Raw genomic sequence first — 11,073 nt, 5'->3', positions numbered from 1 at the left:
GCATTTCCTAATAATTACATTACTTTTCAACCCAGCTAAATTCCAAGATAAATGACACTCAGTATAGAAAATGTACTTGATCTTCAAACTGACAAACTATTTATGTTCTAATTTTTTGCTATTTGGTATTTACACAAAAGCACATGATGAAGTTAAGTATTGCCCTACCTTTTGAAGACTGAAAATAAAGCTTTTTCTTTACTAGTCGTGTGCCTTGTTCCTCACTGGCTATCAGGCATTTCTTCCCAGCCCCTGCTGCCTTCAGGGACAGGGGAGGGCTTTCCTGGTACCCTAGCTGGGCTGGAGCTGCCATCCAAAGACATGATCACCCTGGGTCTCCTGCCCAGACTGCATGCTCCTGGCAGCAAGACGCTGTCCTCTCCCGCCGTGACACAATACCGCTGACAGGCCTCAGAAGGCCATCTCCAGAGTGCCATGGCCACACCTGCACCACCCCTCCTACCACAGCACAGCTGTGTCCATTGTCTGGAAGTGGCCAGCTCAGTGCCACCCTCAACCGGCAGCACAGTCCTCCCAGGCCCACAGCCCCACTTCCTTGGCATTAATCTCAGCCTCTTCCTGCTTCAGGGAGCAGGAAGTTTGCCAGGAAGCTGGAGAAGGAACCAGGCCAAGGAATGGGACATTATGTCAGAAAAGGAGAGCTGAGGTCAGGGCTGACCAGGGCCAGACTGCACAGTGCTGGCCCCAAGACTGATAGCATCCTGACAGGATGGCAGGCCCAGGTTCATGGAGAAGGGTACACAGTGACAACTCCTGATGAACACAGGAATAATGACTTTATGATAACAATCACAAATGATGGGGTAGTGCACATAAAAAGGGGGGGATCTCTTATCACCAGAGGGCTGCAGGCCATTGCCCGAGTGGCAGGCAGCATAGGGAGGCGCTCACTGCATGGCCCCACCAGCCGTGAGGTCCCCTCTCAATGGGTGGTGCCGTGCATGGTATTCTGATGATGCAGGTCCTGAGGGCCTTGCTCTTCATCCTTCACAGTGAGAACATGGTCCTCATGCGAGCAGTACAGGTGTGCCTGCAGCAGGATCCTTGATGCCCCTGTGCCCTGGGTGCCCCACAGTGCTCAGCAGGAATGCTGCGAGGGCTGAGGCCCAGCTGGTGGTGGGAAGCCGGCAGTGCCCACAAGCCAGCCCTCCCTCCGACGCAGCCTGTGTCCTGGACTGGGGCTTCCCTGGGGGGTGCCCCACTTGCCCAAAGCAGCTCAGCTTGAACCCAAAACTGTGACTAGAGAATCACGTGTTTTAAGGGTTTCCTATCCTCTGTGTTCTCCTATAGAAATGAGTAGGGGTGTGTCGAGCACACACACGACACTCTAACAACACCCTGAGTGCACCCTCACGCAGCTGAGATGGACTGGGACCATGGATAGGCCGCAGCAAGAGCAGCCCAAGGATCTGGATTCCTGGAAGAAGTCGCAGGGAGGGCCTTCTCTAAGATGGCCAATGTCCCCCAGACAGCCTGTTCCGCTGCTTCTGTCCCAGTTCTGTACAAGTGTGGGATTTTGTTAATCAGGAACTGGGCAGCCTCAGCAGTGCCCCCTACTCAAAGAAATCATGCTGTCCTGACCCGGCCATCAAGGAAGGACAGACCTGTCATCCATCACTGTTACTGGTTCCATTAAAAATATGTCTGTAATAGGTTGGCTGAGATACAATTCACCCATTTAAAGCATGCCATTCAGTGGTTGTTGGTACTACATTGAGTTGTGCAGCGTTATCAAAATCAATTTCAGAACAATTTTTTTCTTCTTTTTCTTTTATTTTTGAGATGGAGTCTCCCTCTGTCACCCAGGCTAGAGGGCAGTGGCATAATCTCAGCTCACTGCAAACTCTGCCTCCCAGGTTCAAGCGATTCTCCTGCCTCAGCCTCCTGAGTAGCTGGACTACAGATGTGCACCATGACACCTAATTTTTATACTTTTAGTAGAGGTGGAGTTTCACTATATTGTCCAGACTGGTCTCAAACTCCTGACCTCAAGCAATCCACCCGCCTAGGCCTCCCAAAGTGCTGGGATTACAGACGTGAGCCACCATGCTCAGTCCGATTTTAGAACATTTTCATCACTCCAAATGAAAACTCCATTTCCCCCCACAGCACCCTTGGCCCTTGACAATCACTAATCAACTTTCTATCTGTAGTAGGCTAAATAACAGTCCATAAAGACATCAGGTCCTATTCCCTGAAACCTGTAAATGTTACCTTATTTGGGAAAAGGTTCTTTGCAGATGTGAAGTTACAGATCTTGAGATGGAGGGTTATCCTGGGTAATGCAGGTGGGCCCTAAGTGCAATTGCATGTATCCTCATAAAAGGGAGGCAGAAATTCACACACACAGAGGAGAAGACGATGTGAAGATGGAACACAGAGATAATTTATTTACTCTGTGATGCTGGCCTTGAAGACTGGAGTGATACAGCCACAAGCCAAGGAGTACCAGCAGTGACCAGAAGCTGAAAGATGTGAGGAACAGGTTCCTCTCCTATAGCCTCCCTGCTGCCACTGTGATTTTTGCCCATGGTACTGACTTTGACCTTCTGGTCTTCAGAATTGTGAGAAATTAAATTTCTGTTCTTTTAACTACCACCAAGTTTGTAGTAACTTGTTATAGCAGTCACAGGAAACATATAAATTTTGTTACCAGGAGTGGGGTGCCTAAAAACGTGGCAGTGGTTTTGCAATTGGATAATGAGGGCAAAGGTAGAATTGTGAAAAGATGATAGAAAAGGCCTAGGTTGCCTTCAACAGGCTGTTAGTAGAAATGTGGATGTTTAAGACTCTGTCACCCCAGACTCTGCTTTAAGGAAATGAGGAACTTGATGCAGAAAGTCTGTGTTATCTTCAAGAATACATACACTATCATAAACAGAATGTTGGTAAACACATGAACATTAAAGGTGATGCTAAGGGCACAGAGCAAACAAGGAACATGTTACTGGAAACTAGACCGAAGATGATTTTTTTAATATAATGGCAAAAATTTAGTTAGAATGTGTCCTATAGCTGTTTGGAAGGCAGAATCATAAGCAATGAGCTTGTACATTTAGCTGAGCAGACTTCCAATCAAAGCATTCAAGACTCAGCTTGGTTTCTTTTTCCTGCTTATAGTAAATGCAAGAGGAAAGAGATAAATTGAGGGTATGATAAAAAATATAAAGAATTTAAAAGTACAAAAAATAGATAAACTGAGGGAAGAACTGTTGTGCTAAAAGGAACCTAGACTTGATGATTTGGGAAATTCTCAGACTATTTAGATTGGAAAAAACCAAAATGCTAAAACCAGGAGATTCACTGTTAGGAAAGCGTGTTCTGTAGAGAATGCCAAGGGTGTGGCATGTCTTGCAAATTTCCCTACTGCCAAAGAGATTATACCTGGGACTCATGAATCTCCTCAATCATCTCACAGAAGTGAGGAAGAGAGAAGAAATTACCGAGGAAAGATCTGGAGAAACCTCATCTAATGCCATGAATTCCATCATACATGCAGAAATTCCACAAGGATTTTAGAATGTTCTACCAGCATAAACACTGCCAGCTTGGACTAGAAAGTTTAGGGACTAGACAAAATCAAAGGCCTCCCAAAATTTTAGAAGCAGGAAATAGGCTGATAAAACTACTCAACCTCAAACATGTGCTGCCCTTTAAGAAAAGGAAAGATGACCATGAGGGCAGAACCGTGGGATCAGAAGCCAAAGCCATGGATCCAGAGATACAGCCTCCAACTTTATGATTTTATGGCAGCCATGGGAAACTAATACATTCTCTCTACAGATCTACCTATTCTTTGGACTTTGTTTTTGTTTTTAGATGGAGTCTTGCTCTGTTTCCAGGCTGGAGTGCAGTGGTGTGATCTCGACTCACTGCAACCTCTGCCTCTGGAGTTCCAGTGATTATTTTGCCTCAGCCTGCCGAGTAGCTGGGACTACAGCCACGCGCCACCACGCTGGGCTAATTTTTGTATTTTTAGTAGAGATAGGGTTTCATCACCTTGGCCAGTCTGGTCTTGAACTCCTGACCTCGTGATCTGCCCACCTCAGCCTCCCAAAGTGCTGGGATTACAGGTATGAGCCACTGCACCTGGCCACTTTGGACATTTTATAAAAAGGCAACATGTGGTCTTTTGTGACTGCTTCATTTCATTTATGTAATGCTTTTAAGCCTCATCCATGTTGTAGCATTTATCAGCCCTTCATTCCTTCGTGTGGCCATATATTCCATTGCATATTCCACGTTCGGTTCATCCATTCATCAGCTGGTAGACATTTGGGTTGTTTCCACTTTTGGCTATTATGAATGCTATGATGCTACAACAATCTGTGTATATGTTTTTGTGCGGACATGTTTTCTTTTCTTTAGGGTATATACCTATGAGTGGAACTTCTAGGTCATACGGTAACTCAACATTTAATTTTTTGAAGAATTGTCAGACTGTTTTCCACAGCAGCTGTACCATTTCACATTCTCTCCAGCAATGTATGAGAATTCCAGCTTCTCTGCCAGATGTGGTGGTTCACATCTGTACTCTAAACACTTTGGATCACCCAAGGTCAGGAGTTCCAAACCAGCCTGGTCAACGTGATGAGACCCCAGTCTCTATGAAAAATACAAAATTAGCCAGGCATGGTGCTGTGTGCCTGTAGTCCCAGCTACTCGGGAGGCTGAGGCAGGAGGAATCACTTGAAGCTGGAAGGTGGAGGCTGCAGTGAGCCAAGATTGTGCCACTGCACTCCAGCCTGGGCAACACAGGATGCTCCACTGCAAGCAAAAAAAGAATTCCAATTTCTCTACAACTTTGTCAACACTTATTTTTTTCTATCTTCTTTCTAATCACAGCCATTATAATAGGTATGAAGTGGCATCTCATTGTGGTTATTGGCAACCCCCTAAAGACTAGTGATGCTGAGCATCTTTTCACGTGCTTCTTGGTCATTTGTATCTCTTCTTTGGAGATGTTTATTCAAGTACTTTGCCCATTTTGGAGTTGCATTTTTTTTTTTTTTGGTGTTGTTGAATTGTAGTTCTTTATGTATTTTGGATTTTAAACCCTTATCTGATATGTAATTTGCAAATATATTCTTGTTTCTCCCTCTTTTGACAATGTCCTATGATGTACAAGTTTTTAATTTTGATGAAGTCAAAGTTATCTACATTTTTTGTTGCTTGTGCTTTTTTGACATCATATCTAAGAAACTGTTGTTGCTTAATCCAAGGTAATGAAGATGTACGCCTCTGCTTTCTTCTAACATATTTATAGTTTTAGTTTGTAAAGTTAGATTTTGACCCATTTTGAGTTAATTTTACAAAAAAAAGTTAAAAATAATTAATATGCAGTTTATGGATTTTCCATATACAAGCCTAGTGAGAACTGATGATGTCAACAGAAGATCAGAGTGGTTCACTTAGAAAGCTGTCAGGCTATAAAATATAACTTAATGTCAGGGCGTGGTGGCTCATGCCTGTAATCCCAGCACTTTGGGAAGCTGAGGCGGGCGGATCATGAGATCAGGAGTTTGAGACCAGTCTGGCCAACATGGTGAAACCCCATCTCTATTAAAAATACAAAAATTAGCCGGCTGTGGTGGGGCATGCCTGTAATCCCAGCTACTTGGGAGGTTGAGGCAGGAGAATCACCTGAACCCAGGAGACAGAGTTTGCAGTGAGCCGAGATCGAGATGATGCCACTGCACTCCAGCCTGAGTGACAGAGTGAGATGCCGTCTTGAGAAGAAAAACAAATAGCCTAGATAGATGAAAATTCATTTTTAAATGGTTTAGATTAGAAAAGTAAGTAACAATAAATCTGTCTGGTATTTGCTTTGAATGCCTATGCTAAAAAGCTTCATTTTTTTAAAGCTGCAAGCCCCAAGAAGTATATTCTTCATTCAGGACATAAATCCAAGAGGATAAATTTCCACTGGTAAGAAACCCAAAAAGGGGAATAACTGAAAAATTAGGAATTTGTTAGCAAAACATTTTCACCAAGATGTTTTTAACAGATGTACTCTTATTAACATGGTAGTACATAGTAATTTATAATGGAATAAAAAATAACAGACCTCCTGAATGTTCACCTAATTTTCAAAACTTTCCTCAGTTCGTAACTGGTGAATTTCAATGTAGTGACATCATGTTAAATGAATACACAGAGAATGCATATAAAAGTACAATCCTTACTTGGGCCCTGGAGTTCGGGACCAGCCTGGGTAACATAGCAAGACCTGGTATCTCAAAAAAAAAAAAAAAAAAAAACCACTGAAATCACATGTTTAAAATATACAAACCAACTTCTACCAAGTTCTAAATATACCTTTGCCTTCTGAAGGCTTTTTAAAATAATGCACAAATTTTCAACAAGCATTCCTTTAGTATTTCCATTGTTTAGGGTAAGATTTAGTTTTCTCCCACGGGACAAGCCCAGATCAAGCCTTCAACTTGTCATGACAATGTTTATTCAGGTAAAACAAACAAATTGCCCTCTAAAAAGTATTTTCTACAGCTCGAATTATCCACTTACACAAATTGTAACAACTATTAACAATTTTATCATTTATATTTGAAGACACTTGCTTTGGGGGTTTTCACTGAGTGGGAGTAGATAACTGAGATATCCTCAAAGTCAGAGAAATTCTGTGATTCAGCTGCTAGAGGTCATTTGATATTAATAATAGTTGAAGTTAGTGAAGCATGATAATCTCCACATTCCATTTATTTACATCATGCTCCTAAATATATTTCTTTTCCTTTCTTTTGGAGACAGGGTCTCACTGTGTGGCCCAGGATAGAGTGAAGTGACACATTCATGGCTCATTGCAACCTCAAGCACTCACGTGATCCTTCCGCCTCAGGCTCCTTAGGAGCTGCGACTACAGGCGTGCACTACCACGCCAGTCCAATTTTTAAAAATCTTTTTGTAGAGACAGGGTCTCACTATGCTGCCCAGGCTGGCCTAAATATATTTCTATAAACTACATTTTATAACAAGTAGTTATCTAATTCCACGCTTAGTTAATAAAATATCATTTTGAGAGCTAAGCACAGGTAGTTATACTTTGCTCTGTGACCTTAGTCATTTCAATCCATTAGTTTTCCCTGAGTCTTAGGTACCAGGAGACCTATTTTGTAGATTAAATTCAGCTGATTGTTGTATGAACAATGACATAATGGAGGAATACAGATGGCATTCCAAGGAGTTTTTTAACGTTTAGGGGTTTTTTTTTCCTAATGATAAAACTATGGTTACTCTTGAAAATCTGGGGCAATAAAACTATAAATACTAAAAAGCCATCATCTTTTTTTTTTTTTTGAGACAGAGTCTTGCTCTGTCGCCCAGGCTGGAGTGCAGTGGCGCAATCTCGGCTCACTGCAAGCTCCGCCTCCCGGGTTCATGCCATTCTCCTGCCTCAGCCTCCCAAGTAGCTGGGACTACAGGCACCCGCCAACACGCCCGGCTAATTTTTTTTGTATTTTTAGTAGATACGGGGTTTCACCGTGTTAGCCAGGATGGTCTCGATCTCCTGACCTCATGATCCGCCTGCCTCGGCCTCCCAAACTGCTGGGATTACAGGCGTAAGCCACCGTGCCTGGCCGTCATTCCATCTTTTTAAAAGAGATAATCAGTTAACATTTTAAGTTATAGCATTTAAATAAATTAGGTCAGGCATGGTGGCTCCTGCCTGCAATCCCAGCACTTTGGGAGGCTGAGACGGGTAGATCACTTGAGCTCAGGAGTCTGAGACCAAACTGGACAATATGGTGAAACCCCAACCCTACCAAAAAAAAAAAAAAAAAAAAAATTAGCCCAGCAAGGTGGTGTGTGCCTGCAGTCCCAGCTACTCAGCAGGCTGAGGTGGGATCACTTGAGCCCAGGAGGTCGAGGCTATAGTGACCCGTGATCATGCCACTGCACTCCAGCCTGAATGACAGAGCAAGACCTGGTCTCAAAAAAGTCAATCAATCAATCATAGGCTGGGCATTACAGGCTCACGCCTATAATCCTAGCTTTGGGAGACTGAGGCAGGAGGACTGCTTGAGCCCAGGAGTTCAAGACCAGCCTGAGCAACATGGCGAGACCCCAACTCTAGAAAAAAAAATTTTAAATTAACCAGGCATGGTGGCCAGTGCCTGTGGTCCCAGCTACGAAGGAGGCAGAGGTGTGAGGATCACTTGAGCCTGGGAAGTTTCAGGCTGCAGTGAGCTGTGATCACACCACTCCACTCCAGCCTGGGTGAAAGAACAGTACCCCATCTCAAAAATATATATATATATAATTTAAAAAATCACAGATAGTTTTGGATGCTGCATGTTACCACTGGGGTTAATAAAAGGATGTGTCACCAATTTTTGCAACATATCCTGAATCTGTTCACTTAGGCCATGCTAATCTTTTCTGTATCATTCCAATTTTGAAATCTGTGCTGCTGAAGCAAGCACTTATCAGTACGCCTAAGTATCGGAGTGAAATCATAATTCCCAACGAATGAAATCCTTTCCAATAATTATTATTAACCAAATCTATGTGACAAGTATCTGTACTACTTAGAAATCAAAATTAATCATCACTCAGTAGAGAATTTCAGGGGTAGAACTCCATTAATCATTTCATCTAAAGCATTATTTCATAAAGTTTTTTGCCTGGTTTGGCCCAGGCAATTCACAAGAGGTCTATGGCTAAGGCCTTATAATTTCTGAATTTGGAAATATGTGATTTTATTATCTACTCCATAACTTTAATTTTAAAAAATAAAATTAAAATATTTCAATGTCCCCACAGTCCACTCCATCAGGCCCCTCCAATTCCTCTCCTGCTTTCACATCAAACCCCTGGAGAGAAAGATCTGTTCTTCATCTTATCCTGCCCACCTTACCCTCAGCTAACTTCATCTGGCTGCCACTCCTATTACTCTCCCAAAACAGCTCTTGTTAATGCTGCAGTGGCCTCCATATTACACATTAAACATACATCTTTCGGTCTGAACCTTGACTTCCCCAGCTGAATTCAATGCTGTTAAACAAGTTCTCCTCTCCTTTTTATAAAAAATTACTTTTTTAAAAGTTAATTTTTCTAAAAATCCCGTTATTAAAGATTAATGGTGGAAAGTAAGTCTTACCCCAACCAGTTCCCTTCCCCAGGGGAACCAATGCTTCTGGTTTCTTGTGATGTTTCATTCATTCATTCATTTAGCAAACATTCACTAAGCACCTACTATGCGCTGGGTACTGTTCTAGCATTGGCAGGGCATGGTGGCTCACATCTATAATCCCAGAACTTTGGGAAGCCAATGCAGGAGGACTACTTGAGCCCAGGATTTCGAGGTTAGCCTGGACAACACGGCAAAATCTCATCTCAAATTAAAAAAAAAAAAGAAAAAGAAAGAGAAAGAGACAAAAATCCCTGCCCTGCTGCAGCTGACATTCTAAGCAGGGGATACAGTCAATAAGTAAGCAAATAAATGGGTAGTAAGAAGAAAACTAAAGCAGAGCAAAGAGGATAAGGAGGAACAGGATTTTATTTTATAAAAAATATTTTATATAGAATGGTCAGAAAAGTCTTTCTTGTAAGGTGATTTTTCTTTTCTTAAGAGACAGGGTCTTGCTCTGTTGCCCAGGCCGGAATGCAGTGGTGCAATCCTAGCTTACTAGTCTTGGACTCCTGGACTGAAGTAACCCTTCTACCTTAGCATCTGGCTAATTTTAATTTTTTTTTTCGTAGAGATAGGGTTTCCCTTTGTCACCTAGGCTGGTCTTGAACTCCTGGCTTCAAGTGATCCTCCTGCTTTGGCCTCCTCAAGTACTGGTATTACAGGCATGAGCCACTGTACCTGACGCTTTTTTTCGTTTTTGAGACAGGGTCTGTCTCACTCTGTTGCCCAGGCTGGAGTACAGTGGTGTGATTGCTGTTCACTGCAGCCTTAAACTCCTGGGCTCAAGCAATCCTCCCATCTTACCCCTCCAAATATCTGGGACTACAGATGTGCACCACTATGCGTGGCTAATTTTTTTAAAACAAATTTTGTAGCAGTAGGGTCTCACTATGTTTCCCAGGCAGACCTCAAACCCTTGGCCTCAAGCTATCCTCCCACCTTGGCCTCCCAAAGTGCTGGGATTACAGTGTGAGCCATTGCACCTGGCCTGATAAGGTGATATTTGAGCAGAGATATTTAAAAAGTGAGAGAGACAGCCATGTAGTTATCTACAGTCCAATATACTCCAGCATAAGGGACTAAGGGGGAACATGCTTGGTGTGTGTAACATGGAGGAAGCCAGCTGTGGCTAAGTGGCATGAACAAGAAGGTGTGGTAGGTGCAGAGGGTGTAGGTGCAGCAGGTAGTAGGTGCAGATGATGTAGGTGCAGCGGATGTAGGTTCAGAGGGTGTAGATGCGGAGGATGTAGGTGCAGAGGGTGTAGGTGCAGCAGGTAGTAGGCGCAGATAGTGTAGGTGCAGCAGGTAGTAGGTGCAGATGGTGTAGGTGCAGCGGATGTAGATGCAGAAAGTATAGGTGCAGGGCGTGTAGGTGCAGTGGATGTAAGTAGTGCAGAGGGTGTAGGTGCAGAGGGTGTAGGTGCAGTGGATGTAAGTAGTGCAGAGGGTGCAGGTGCAGAGGGTGTAGGTGCAGTGGATGTAAGTAGTGCAGAGGGTGCAGGTACAAAGGGTGTAGGTGCAGAGGGTGTAGGCACAGAGGGTGTAGGTGCAGTGGGGACCCAATCATTCAGCACCTTTACAGAAGTAATGGGACATGGGATACATTTGGAAGATAGAGCAGACAGCATTTGCTGACTAAATATGGAATTCAGCAGGCAGGGGTAGGGGGAGAAGGCAGAGTCCAAAGTGACGCCAAAAGCCTCTAGACAGCACTGGAAAGACATAGATGCCATTACCTGAAATGGGAAAGATTTTGGAAGGAGCAAATCGGATAACCTCAGGAGTTTGGTTGGGGGCATATTTAGCTTGAAGTGACCATCAGTTTTCCAACTGGAAAAGTCTAATATTCTTTGCACATACAAGCAAACAGTCACATCAATAAAAAAAAATTCGACCCCCTG

Source organism: Gorilla gorilla, chromosome 14 (genome assembly GCF_029281585.2).
Source record: "Gorilla gorilla gorilla isolate KB3781 chromosome 14, NHGRI_mGorGor1-v2.1_pri, whole genome shotgun sequence".
NCBI lineage: Eukaryota > Metazoa > Chordata > Mammalia > Primates > Hominidae > Gorilla > Gorilla gorilla.
This window is presented reverse-complemented; position numbering follows the sequence as displayed.